This window comes from Phaenicophaeus curvirostris, chromosome 26 (genome assembly GCF_032191515.1).
Source record: "Phaenicophaeus curvirostris isolate KB17595 chromosome 26, BPBGC_Pcur_1.0, whole genome shotgun sequence".
Lineage (NCBI taxonomy): Eukaryota > Metazoa > Chordata > Aves > Cuculiformes > Cuculidae > Phaenicophaeus > Phaenicophaeus curvirostris.
Genome location: NC_091417.1, coordinates 7,124,537 through 7,138,757, shown reverse-complemented (window position 1 = coordinate 7,138,757; position 14,221 = coordinate 7,124,537).

Below are 14,221 nucleotides of genomic sequence, written 5' to 3'. Positions count from 1 at the left end.
TCATGGTAATTTATCATGTCTGTGACGTCTGTTTCTATTGTGACATCATTGTCATTTATAATGTCTGTGTCATCTGTGTCATCTGTGTCTATTTTGACATCATTGTCATTTACAATGTCTGTGTCATCTGTGTCTATTTTGACATCATTGTCATTTATAATACCTGTTTCATCTGGGTCGTCTGTGTGTATTGTGACAACATTGTCATTTATAACGTCTTTGTCTATTTAATATAATTGTCATTTTTTGTCTGTGTCATCTTTGAACTTCTGTGTTGTCTCTGTTGTCTGTGTCTATTGTGACATCATTGTCATTTTTAATATCTGTGTCATCTCTGTCATATTTTTCATCTTAGTCGTCTGTGCCTATTGTGACATATTTTTAATTTAAAATGCCTGTGTCGACTGTGTCGTCTGTGTCTATTGTGACATCAATCTCAATTATAATGTATTTGTCTTCTGTGTCATCTTTGTGTATTGTGGCATCATTTTCATTTATAGTATCTGTGTCGTCTGTGTTGTTGTGTCGTCTGTGTATATTGTTATATCATTGTCATTTATAATGTCTTTGTTGTCTGTGTCGTCTGTGTTTATTGTGACATCATGTTCATTTATAATGTCTGTGTCATCTGTGTCGTCTGTTTCGTCTGTGTCGACTATGTCTAATGTGACATAATCGGCATTTATAATATCTCTGTCTTCTGTGTCTATTGTGACAGCATAGTCATTTGTAAAGTCTGTGTGGTCTGTCGTCTTTGTGTATTTTGACATCATTTTCATTTATAATGCCTGTTTCCTCTTTGTCGTCTCTGTTTATTGTTATATGATTGCCATATATTATGTCTGTCTTGTCTGTTTTGTCTGGGTCTATTGTGACATTATTGTCATTTATAACGTCTTTGTCTTCTGTGTTGTCTTTGTCTATTGTGATATGATTGTCATATATTATGTCACTGTACATTCTGTGTCTATTGTGACGGCATTGTCATTTATAATGTCTGTGTAGTCTGTGTCGTCTTTGTCGTCTGGGTCTATTGTGACATCATGATCATCTATAATATCTGTGTCTTCCGTGTCATCTGTGTCTTTTGTGACATCGTTGTCATTTATAGTGTCTTGTCATCTGTGTCGTCTTTTCTATTGTAACATCATTGTCATTTATAATGTCTGTCTTCTGTGTCATCTGTGTCTATTGTGACATCATTGTCATTTATAAAGTCTGTCGTCTGCGTCATCTGTGTCTATTGTGATATCATTGTTATTTATAAGGTCTGTGTTGTATGTGTCGTCTGTGTCTATTGTGACACCATTGTTATTTATAATGTCTTTGTTGTCTGTGTCTATTTTGACATCATTTTGAATTATAATGTCTGTGTCTTTTGTGTCTTTTCTGTTGTCTGTATCTACTGCTAATTCATTGTCATTTATAATGTCTGTGTTGCCTGTGTCGTCTCTGTCGTCTGTTTGTATTGTGACATCGATGTCATTTATACTGTCTGTGTTGTCTGTGTCATCTTTGTCTATCGTGATATTATTGTCATTTATAATGTCTGTGTTGTGTGTGTCGTCTTTGTCTCTTTTGATATCGTTGTCATATATAATGTCTGTGTCGTCTGTGTCTATTTTGTCATCATTATCGCTTTTAATACCTGTGTCGTCTGTGTCACCATTGTCGTCTTTGTCTATTGTGACATAATTTTTTTAAATTTTTTCTGTCGTCTGTGTCTGTTGTCATATTATTGTAATTTATAATGTCTGTGTCATCTGTGTCTATTTTGATATCATTGTCATTTATAATGTCTGCATCGTCTGTGTCATCTGTGTCTCTTGTGATATCTTTTTCATTTATAATATCTGTGTTAGCTGTGTTGTCTGTGTCTATTTTGACGTCATTGTCATTTATAATATCTGTCGTTTGTGTTGTCTGTGTCGTCTGTGTCTACTATGGCATCATTGTCATTTATAATGTCTGTGTCGTCTCTGTGTATTGTGTCATCATTGTCATTTACAATGTCTGTGTCGTCTTTGTCTATTTTGACATCGTTGTTATTTATAATATCTGTGTTGTCTGTGTTTGTCTTGACACCGTTTTCAATTTTAATGTCTGTGTCGTTTGTGCCTTTTCTGTCATCTGTGTCTACTGTGACTATATTGTCGTTTATAATGTCTGTGTCGTCTCTGTCGTCTGTTTATATTGTGACACCATTGTCATTTATACTGTCTGTCGTCTGTGTCTATTGTGATATTATTGTCATTTATAATGTCTGAGTCGTGTGTGTTTATTTTGACATAATTTTCATTTTTAATGTCTGTGTCATCTCTGTCGACTCTGTCGTCTTTGTCGTCTGTGTCTCTCATGACATTTTCACTTATAATTTCTGTGTCGTCTGTGTCTATTGTGACATCATTGTCATTTATAAAGTCTGTGTCTTCTGTGTCATTTCTGACGTCATTTTCATTTATAATATCTCTGTATTCTGTGTCATCTCTGTCTATTGTGACATCATCGTTATTTATAATGTCTGTTGTTTGTGTTGTCTGTGTCTATTGTCACATCATTGTCATATATAATGTCTGTGTCATCTTTGTCTATTGTGACATCATTATAATTTATAATGTCTGTGTCGTCTGTGTCATGGGTGTCTATTGTGACATCGTTTTCATTGATAATGTCTGTGTCGTTTGTATTGTCTGTGTCGTCTGTGTCTACTGTGACATCATTGTCATTTATAATGTCTTTGTCGTCTGTGTGTATTATGACATCATTGGCATTTATAATGTCTGTGTCGTCTGCGTCTATTGTGATGTCATTGTAATTTATAATATCTGTGACCTCTGTGTCGTCTGTGTGTACGGTGCCATCATTGTCATTCATGTCTGCGTCGTCTGGGTCATCTGTGTCTATTGTGACATCATTTGCATTTATATTATCTTTGTCATGTGTGTCGTCAGTGTCCTTTTTTTCATCTGTGTTTATTGTGACATCATTGTCATTTATAATGTCTGTGTCGTCTGAGTCATGTGTGTTGTCTGTGTTCTCTGTGTCGTCTGTGGCATCTGTGTCTACTTTGAAATCCATGTAGTTTATAATGTCTGTGTCCTCTGTGACTTCTGTGTCTATTGTGACATCCATGTCACTTATAATGTCTGTCGTCTGTGTTGTCTGTGTCTATTGTGACATCATTGTTATTATAAATGTCTGTGTCTTCTGTGTCTATTGTTACATAATTGTCATTTATAATGTTTTTGCCTTCTCTGTAGTCTATGTTGTGACATCATTGTCATATTTAATGTGTCTGGTGTGTCGTCTGTGTCTATTGTGACATCATTGTCATTTATAATGTCTGTGTCGTTTGTATCTATTGTGACATCAGTTTCATTTATAATTTCTCTGTAGTTTGTGTCTTTTATGTCGTCTGTGACTACTGTGACATCATTGTCATTTATAATGTCTGTGTCGTTTGTGTCTATGGTGACATCGTTGTCATTTATAATGTCTGTGTCGTCTGTGTCATCTCTGTCGTCTTTGTCGTCTGTGTCCATTGTTATATAATTGTCAATTATAATGTCTGTCGTGTGTGTCGTCTTTGTCTATTTTTATATCATTGACATTTATGTCTGTGTCGTCTGTGTCTATTGTGATATCATTGTCATATAAAATGCCTGTGTCGTCTGTGTCGAATGCATCTATTGTGACATCATTGTCATTTATAAAGTCTGTGTCTTCTGTGTCTATTCTGACATCATTTTCATTTATAATATCTCTGTTATCTCTGTCTATTGTGACATCATTGTCATTTATAATGTCTGAATCATCTGTGTCATCTGTCTATTGTGACTTCATTTTAACTTTTAATTTCTGTGTCGTTTTTGTTGTCTGCGTCGTCTGTGTCTACTTTGACATCATTTTCATTTGTAATGTCTGTGTCGTCTGTCATCTGTGTTTATTGTGACATCGTTGTAATTTATAATGTCTGTGTAATCTATGTCTATTGTGACATCATTTTCAAATATAATGTCTGTTATGTTTGTGTCTTTTCAGTCGTCTGTGTCTACTGTGACTTTTCTTTCGTTTATAATGTCTGTCTTCTGTGTTGTCTCTGTCATCTGTTCGTGTTGTGACACCATTGTCATTTATACTGTCTGTGTTGTCTGTCGTCTGTGTCTATTGTGATATTATTGTCGCTTATAATGTCTGTGTCGTGTGTGCCATCTTTGTTTATTTTGATATCATTTTCATATATAAAATCTGTGTCGTCTGTGTCTATTGTGAAATAATTGTTATCTATAATGTCTCTGTGACATCATTGTCATTTTTAATGTCCATGTCCTCTGTGTGTCTTGTGAAATCAGTGTCATTTTTAATGTCTGTGTCGTCTGTGTCATCTGTGTTGTCTGTGACTTTTGTGACATCATTGTCATTCAAAATGTCTATGTATTATGTATCTATTGTGACATCATTATCATTTATGAAGTCTGTGTCGCCTTTGTAGTGTGTCGTCTGTCTATTGTGACATAATTGCCATTTTTAATATCTGTGTCGTCTCTGTTGTCTGTGTCTATTGTGAAATAATTTTCATTTATAATATCTGTCGTCTGTGTCTATTGTGACATCATTGTCATTTATAATATCTGTGTCTGCTGAGTCATCTGTGTCTATTGTGACGTCATTGTAATTTATCATTTCTGTGTCGTCTGTGTCTATTGTGACGTCATTTTCATGTATAAAGTTTGTGTCGTCTGTTTCATCTGTGTCTATTGCGACAACATTGTCATAAAATATCGGTGTCGGCTGAGTCGTCTTTGTCTATTGTGATATTATTGTCATTTATAATGTCTGTGTCGTCTGAGTCTATTATGACATCGTTGTCATTTATAATGGCTGTGTCATCTGTGTCTATTTTGATATCATTGTCATTTTTTATGTCTGTGTTGTCTGTGTCATCTTTGAACTACTGTGTTGTCTCTGTCGTCTGTGTCTATGGTGACATCATTGTCATTTTTAATGTCTGTGTCGACTCTGTCGTCTTAGTCGTCTGTGCCTATTGTTACAACATTTTCATTTATAAAGCCTGCGTCCACTGTGTCATCTGTGTCTATTGTGACATCATTGTCAAATATAATGTCTGTCGTCTGTGTCATCTGTGTCTGTTGTGACATTATTTTCATTAATAATATCTGTCGTCTGTGTTGTTTTGTCATCTGTGTCTATTGTGACATCATTGTGATTTATAATGTCTTTGTTGTCTGTGTCTGTGTTTATTGTGATATCATGTTCATTTATAATGTCTGTGTCTTCTCTGTCGTCTGTTTCGTCTGTGTCGATTATGTCTATTGTGACATCATTGTCATTTAAAATGTCTGTGTCTTCTCTGTCATCTGTGTCTATTTTGACTTCACTGTCATTTATAATGTCTGTGTCGTCTGTGTCGCCTTTGTATTTTGTGACATAATTTTCATTTATAATATTAGTGTAGTCTGTGTCTTTTGCGAAATAATTTTCATTAATTATGTATGTGTTTTCTGTGTCATCTGTGTCTGTTTTTATTTCATTGACATTTATAATGTCTGTGTCATCTGTGTCGTCGGTGTCTATTGTGACATCATTGTCATTTACAATGTCTGTGTTATCAATGTCTATTTTGACATCATTGTCATTTATAATGTCTGTGTCGTCTGTGTCTATTGTGATATCATTTTCATTTACAATATATGTGTCGTCTGTCTCATCTGTGTCTATTGTGATATCATTGTCATTTATAATGTCTGTGTCGTCTGTATCCTCTTTGTCCTCTGTGTCGTTTGTGTCTTTTGTGAACATCATTGTCATTTATAATGTCTGTGTCGCCTTTGTCGTCTATGTCTATTATGACATCATTTTCATTTATAACGTCTATGTCGTATGTTTCGTCTATGTCTTCTCTGTCTACTGGACATAATTTTCATTTAATATATTTGTGCCGTTTGTTTCGCCTGTGTAGTCTGTTTCGTCTCTGATATCTGTCGTCTGTGTTGTCTGTGTCATGTGTTGTCTCTGTCTATTGTGGTACCACTGTTAATTATCATGTCTGTGTCGTCTCTGTCATCTGTGTCGTCTGTCGTCTGTGTCTACTGTGACATCATTGTCATTTATAATGTCTGTGTCGTGTGTGTATATTTTGACATCAATGTCATTTATAATCTCGTTGTCGTGTGTGTCGTCTATGTCTATTGTGAAATCATTGTGTTTTATAATGTCTGTCTTCTGTGTCTATTGTGACATCATTGTCATTTATAATGTCTGTTATCTGTTTCCTCTGTGTCTATTGTGACATCATTGTCATTTATAATGTCACTGTCGTCTGTGTCATCTTTGTCTATTTTGACATCATTGACATATATAATTTCTGTGTCAACTGTGTTGTCTGTGTACATTGTGACATTATTGTCATTTATAATGTCTGTGTTGTCTGTGTCTATTGTGATATCATTGTCATTTGTAATGTCTTTGTTGTCTGTGTCGTCTGTGTTTATTGTGACATCATGTTCATTTATAATGTCTGTGTCATCTGTGTCGTCTGTTTCGTCTGTGTCGACTATGTCTAATGTGACATAATCGGCATTTATAATATCTCTGTCGTCTGTCTCTATTGTGACAGCATAGTCATTTGTAAAGTCTGTGTGGTCTGTCGTCTTTGTGTATTTTGACATCATTTTCATTTATAATGCCTGTTTCCTCTTTGTCGTCTCTGTTTATTGTTATATGATTGCCATTTATGTCTGTCTTGTCTGTTTTGTCTGGGTCTATTGTGACATTATTGTCATTTATAATGTCTTTGTCGTCTGTGTCGTCTTTGTCTATTGTGATATGATTGTCATATATTATGTCACTGTACATTCTCTGTCTATTTTGACGGCATTGTCATTTATAATGTCTGTGTAGTCTGTGTCGTCTTTGTCGTCTGGGTCTATTGTGACATCATGATCATCTATAATATCTGTGTCTTCTGTGTCATCTGTGTCTTTTGTGGCATCGTTGTCATTTATAGTGTCTTGTCATCTGTGTCGTCTTTTCTATTGTAACATCATTGTCATTTATGTCTGTCTTCTGTGTCATCTGTGTCTATTGTGACATCATTGTCATTTATAAAGTCTGTGTCGTCTGCGTCATCTGTGTCTATTGTGATATCATTGTTATTTATAAGGTCTGTGTTGTATGTGTCTATTTTGACATCATTTTCATTTATAATATCTGTCGTTTGTGTTGTCTGTGTCTATTGTGACACCGTTGTCATTTCTATCATCTGTCATCTTTTTCATCTGTGTCTATTGTGACATCATTTTCCTTTATAATGTCTGTGTCGTCTGTGTAGTCTGATTTGGCTTTGTCTATTGTGACATCATTGTCATTTATAATGTCTGTGTCGTTTGTGGCGTCTGCGTCTACTGTGACATCATTGTCATTTATAATCTGTGTTGTCTTTGTAATCTGTGTCGTCTGTGTTTAATGTGACATCATTGTCTTCTATAATATATGTGTCGTCTGTGTCTATTGTGGCATATTTTTTTTATTATGTCTGTGTCGTCTGTGTAGTCTCTTTCTTCTTTGTATATTGTAACATCGTTTTCATTTATAATGTCTGTGCCGTCTGTGTCGTCTGCCTCTGTTGTGACATCATTGTCATTTATGTCTGTGTCGTTTGCGTCTATTGTGACATCATTTTCGTTTATATTGTCTGTGTTGACTGTGTCGTCTGTGTCTATTTTGACATCTTTGTCCTTTATAATGTCTGTCGACTGCGTGGTCAGTTGCGTCTGTCATCTGTTTCTATTGTGACATCACTGTTACTTATATTGTATGTGTCGTTTGTGTCGTCTGTGTCTATTGTGACATCATTTCCTATATAATGTCTGTGTCGTCTGTGTCTATTGTGATATGAATATCATTTATTTTGTCTGTGTTGGCTGTGTGTATTGTGACATCATTTTCGTTTATAATGTCTGTGTCGTCTGTCACGTCTGTGTCATCAATGTCTGTTGTAACATCATTGTTATTTATAATGTCTGTGTATTCTGTATATCTTGTGAGATAATAGTCATTTATAATGTGTCTGTTGTCTGTGTCCTCTGCGTCGCCTCTGTCATCTGTGTTGCCTTTGTCTATTGTGACATCATTGTCATTTATAATGTCTGTGTTTTCTGTGTCCTCTGTGTCATCTGTGTCTATTGTGATATTATTGTCATTTATAATGTCTGTGTCGTCTGTGTCTATTGTGGTGTCATTGTCATTTATAATGTCTGTGTTGTCTGTGTGTATTCTGACATCATTTTCATTTATAAGACTATGTCGTCTGTGTCATCTGTGTGTATTTTGAAACAATTTTCATTTATATCTGTGTTGTCTGTGTCGTCTGAGAATATTTTAACATCATTGCCATTTATAATGTCTGTGTCCTCTGAGTTGTCTGTGTAGTCTGTATCGTCTGTGTCTAATCTGACAGCATTGGTGTTTATGCTATCTATGTAGTCTTTTTCGTCTGTGTCCTCTGTGTCTATTGTGACATCATTGTCATTAATAATATCTGTGTCGGTTGTGTCGGCTGTGTTGTCTGTGTTTATTGTGTCATCATTGTCATCTATAATGCCTGTGTCGGCTGTGTCTATTGTGACATCATTATCATTTATAATATCTGTGTCATCTTTGTTGACTCTGTCGTCTGTGTCTATTGTGAGATCATTGTCATTTATAATGTCTGTGTCATTTGTGTCATCTATTACTACTGTGACATCATTGTCATTTATAATGTCTGTGTTGTCTTTGTTGTCTTTGTCTATTGTGACATCATTGTAATTTACAATGTCTGTGTCGCATGTGTCTATTGTGACATCATGTCATTTATAATTTCTATTTCTTCTGTTTCTATTGTGTCTTCATTTTCATTTATAATGTCTTTGCTGTCTGTGTTGTCTCTCAAGTCTGTGTCTTCTATGTCGTCTGAGTCGTCTGTGTCTATGGTGACAGCATTTTCATTTATAATGACTGTGTCGTCTGTGTCATCTGTCTTAATTTTGACATCATGTTCATTTATAACGTCTTTGTCTTATGTTACGTCTGTGTCAACTGTGTGTATTGTGATATCATTTTCATTTGTAATGTCTCTGTCTTCTGTGTCGTCTGTCGTCTGTGTCTATTTTGACATCATTTTCGTGTATAATGTCTGTGTCGTCTGTATCATCTGTGTCGTTTGTGTCTATTGTGATATCATTGTCATTTATAATGTCTCTGTAGCCTGTGTAATGTGACATCATTGTCATTTATAATGTCTCTGTAATCTGTGTTGTCTGTGTATATTGTGTCATCATTTTCATTTATAATGTCTGTGTTTTCTGTGTGGTCTGTGTTGTCTCTGTCGTCTGTGTCTATTGTGACATCATTGTCAATTATAAAGATTGTGTCGCCTCTGTCGTCTGTCTGTTGTGACATCATTGTCATTTTAATGTCTGTCTTGTCTTTGTCATCTGGGTCTATTGTGAAATCATGGTCATGTATTATGTCTGGGTCGTCTGTGTCTATTGTGACATCATTGCCATTTTTAAAGTCTGTGTCGTCTGTTTCTATTGTTTCATCATTGTAATTTATAAAGTCTGTGTCATCTGTGTAAATTTTCACATCATTGTTATTTACAATGTCTGTGTCGTTAGTGTCGTCTGTGTCATCTGTGTCTATTGTGACATCATAGTCATTTATAATGTCTGTGTCTTCTGTGTCATCTGTGTCTATTGTGACATCATTGTCATTTATAATGTCTTTATCGTCTGTGTCAGCTGTGTTGATGGTGATATAATTGTCATTTATTATTTCTGTGTCATCTGTTTCATCTCTGTCTATTGTGGCATCGTTTTCCTTCATAATGTCTGTGTCGTCTGTGTCATCTGTGTCTATTGTTGCATCATTGTCATTTATAATGTCTGGGTCGTCTGGGTCGTCTGTGTCTATTGTGACATCATTGTCATTTACAATGTCTGAGTCGTCTATGTTGTCTGTCTTTTTGTTCTCTGTGCCTATTTTGACATCATTGTAATTTATAATGTCTGTGTCGTCTGTGTCATCTGTGTCTATTGTGACATAGTTTTAATTTATAAAGTCTGTATCACCTGTGTCTATTTAGATATCATTTTCAATTATGATGTCTTTGTCGTCTATGTCTACTGTGACATCATCGTCATTAATAATGTCTGTGTCTTCTGTGTCTATTGTGACAGCATTGTAATTTATAATGTCTGTGTCGTCTGTGTCTATTGTGAATTCATTGTTATTTATAATATCTGTGTCATCTGTGTCTATTGTGACATCATTGTCATTTATAGTTTCTGTGTCTTCTGTGTCGTCTCTGTCTATTTTTGCATCATGGTCATTTATAATGTCTGTGTCGTCTGTGTCTATTGTGACATTATTGACATTTATATTGTCTGTGTCGGCTGTGTGTATTGTGACATCATTTTCGTTTATAATGGCTGTGTCGTCTGTGTTATCTGTGTCATCTGTGTCTAATTTGATATCCTTGTCATTTATAATGTCTGTGTCTTCTGTGTATATTGTGACATCATTATCATTTATAATGTCTGTGTTGTCAGAATACGCACTGTAGTCTGTGTCGTCTGTGTCTATTGTGACATCTTTGTCATTTATAATGTCTCTGTCGTTTGTGTCACCTGTCATCTGTGTTGTCTGTGTATTTTGTGATATCGTTGTCATTTATAATATCTGTGTCTTCTGTGTCAATTGAGACATCATTGTAATTTGTAATGTAAGGGGCAAGGCAAGGCGGGGCACGGCGGTGCAAGGCGGGGCAAGGTGAGGCAATGCAAGGCAAGGAGGGTCAAGGCAAGGCGAGGCGAGGCAAGGCAAGGCGGGCCAAGGCAAGGCAAGTCGGGCCAAGGCAAGGCAAGGCAATGTGGGGCGAGGCGGGGCAAGGCGGGGCAAGTTGGGGAAAGGCAATGCTGTGCAAGGCAAGGCAAGATGGGGCAAGGCCAGGCGGGGCAAGGAGGGGTGGGGCAAGGCAAGGCAGGGAAAGGTGGGGCGGGGCAAGACGGGGCAACGCAGGACATGTCGGGGCAAGGCAAGGCGGGGCGAGTCGGGGCAAGTCAAGGCAGGGCAAGGTGGGGCAATGCAAGGCGGGGGAAGGCGAGGCAAGGCGAGTCGCGGGAAGGCAAGGCAAGGTGAGGCGGGGCAAGGCAGGGCAAGGCAAGGCAAAACGGGGCAAGGTAAGGCAAGGTAACGAAAGGCAAGGTAAGGTAAGCTAAGGTAAGGTATAGTAAGGATAGTTAGTGTAAGGTAAGGCAAGGCAAAGTAAGACAAGGCACGGCAAGGCAAGGTAATGTAAGGGAAGTTAAGGTAAGGTAATATACATTAGGGTAAGGTAAGGTGATCTATGGTAACGTCAGGACTGGTAAGGTAAGGTCAGGCAATTTAAGGTTATGGGAAATTAAGATCAGGTCAGGACAGGTCAGGTCAAGGTGACGTCAGATCAGGGTAAGGTCTGGTATGGGTAAGGTAATGTAAGGTAAGATAGGGTAAGGTGATGTAAGGTAAGATAAGGTCAGGTAGGGTAAGTTTAGGTAAGGTAATGTAAGGTAAGATAAGGGTAAGATAAGTGTAAGGTAAGGGTACGGTAAGGTAGGCTAAGATAAGGTAACTTAAGGTTAGGTAAGGTAAGGTAATTTCAGGGTAAGGTCAGGTCAGGCTAAGTTCAGGTCAGGTTAAGTTCAGGTAAGGGTAAGGTATAGTAAGGTATTGTAAGGTAATTTAGGGTAATGTATGTTTAAGGTACAGACCTTCCCTTCCCCTTCCTTTCCCATACCCTCCCATACCCTTAACTTATCCTTAACTTATCCTTAACTTAAGAGGACTTGACCTTAACTTGCCCTGACCTGAACTTCACTTTCCCTGATGTCACCTTAACTTACCCTGACCCGACCTTACCCTTCCTTACCTTAACTTACAGTGACCTGACCTTACCTTGACGAGACCGGACCTGACCTGACCTTACCCGAAGCTAACTTGTCCTTACCTCTCCTGACCTGATCTTAACCTGAAATTTACTTTCCTGGCTTTACCTGCCCCGAACATACATTTCCCTGACTTTGACATTGACCTGAGCTTGACACCTTGTCCTCACCTTGGCCTGACCGTGACCTGACCATGACCTTGCCTTTACCTGACCTTACCTTACCTTACGTTACCTTAACTTTTCCTTAACATACCGTACCTTACCTTACCCTATCTTACATTAACTGACCCAGACCTGACCTTACCCTGACCTGACCTGACCTTACTCAAACCTGACCCGAACTGACCTTACCATAACCTTACCTGAGCTTACCTACAACGACCTTACCTTGCCCTCACCTTGGCCTGACCTTGACCTTTAACTTGACATTACATAACCTCACCTAATCTTAAATTACCAGGTAAGGTCAGGACAGGTCAGGACAGGTCAGGGTAAGGTCTGTTTAGGTTAAGGTCGGGTAAGATGGGGTTGGGTAGGGTAAGGCAAGGTAAGGCAAGGCAAGGTAAGGTAAGGCAAGGAAGGGTAAGGTAAGGTGAGGTAAAATAAGGTAAGGCAAGGAAAGGTAAGGTAACGCAAGGTAAGGCAAGGCAAGGTAACGCAAGGTAAGGTAAGGCAAGGGAAGGCAAGGCAAGGGAAGGTAAAGGAAGGTAAGGTAAGGTAAGAAAAGTTAAGAAAGGGAAGGCAAGGCAAGGTAAGGTAAGATAAGGTAAGGCAAGGTAATGTAAGGCAAGGTAAGGCAAGGCAAGGTAAGGTAAGGTATGGAAAAGTAAGGTAAGGCAAGGCAAGGGAAGGCAAGGTAAGGCAAGGTAAGTTAAAGTAAGGTAAGGTAAGGTAAATTAAGGGAAGGGAAGGTAAGGTAAGGTAAGAAAAGTTAAGGAAGGGAAGGGAAGGCAAGGTAAGGTAAAGTAAGGCAAGGTAAGGTAAAGTAAGGTAAAGTAAGTTAAAGTAAGGAAAGGTAAGGTAAAGTAAGGTAAGGCAAGGTAAGGTAAAGTAAGGTAAGGGAAGGTAAGGTAAGAAAAGTTAAGGAAGGGAAGGGATGGCAAGGTAAGGTAAAGTAAGGCAAGGTAAGGTAAAGTAAAGGAAAGGTAAGGTAAAATAAGGTAAGGAAAGGGAAGTTAAGGTAAGAAAAGTTAAGGAAGGGGAGGGGAAGGAAGGGGAGGGAAGGGAAGGGAAGGGAAGAAAAGTTAAGGAAGGTAAGGCAAGGTAAGGTAAAATAAGGTAAGGCAAAGTAAGGTAAGGTAAGGCAAGGTAAGGTAAAGTAAGGTAAGGCAAGGGAAGGCAAGGTAAGGTAAGTGAAGGGAAGGTAAGGTAAGAAAAGTTAAGGAAGGGAAGGGAAGGGACGACAAGGTAAGGTAAAGTAAGGTAAGGTAAAGTAAAGGAAAGGTAAGGTAAAATAAGGTAAGGAAAGGGAAGTTAAGGTAAGAAAAGTTAAGGAAGGGGAGGGGAGGGAAGGGGAGGGAAGGGAAGGTAAAGTAAGGTAAGGCAAGGTAAGGTAAAATAAGGTAAGGCAAGGTAAAGAAAGGTAAGGCAAGGTAAGGTAAAGAAAGGTAAGGCAAGGTAAGGCAAGGTAATGTAAAGTAAGGTAAGGGAAGGGAAGGTAAGATAAGAAAAGTTAAGGTAGGGAAGGGAAGGCAAGGTAAGGCAAGGTAAGGTAAAGTAAGGTAAGGCAAGGTAAGGTAAATTAAGGTAAGGCAAGGTAAGGTAAATTAAGGTAAGGTAAAGTAAGGTAAGGAAAGGCAAGGTAAGGTAAAGTAAGGTAAGGTAAGGGAGGTAAGTTAAAGTAAGGTAAGGGAAGGAAAGGTAAGGTAAGGCAAGGAAGGGTAAGGTAAGGTGAGGTGAGATAAGGTAAGGCAAGGTAAGGTAAGGTAACGCAAGGTAAGGTAAGGCAAGGTTAGACAAAGTAAGGCAAGGTAACGTAAGGCAAGGTAAGGTAAGGTAAGGAAAGGCAAGGTAAGGCAAGGCAAGGGAAGGTAAAGGAAGGTAAGGTAAGGTAAGAAAAGTTAAGAAAGGGAAGGGAAGGCAAGTCAAGGTAAGGTAAGATAAGGTAAGGCAAGGTAATGTAAGGCAATGTACGGCAAGGCAAGGTAAGGTAAGGTACGGAAAGGTAAGTTAAGGTAAGGTAAGGTATGGAAAGGTAAGTTAAGACAAGGCAAGGTAAGGCAAGGTAAGGTA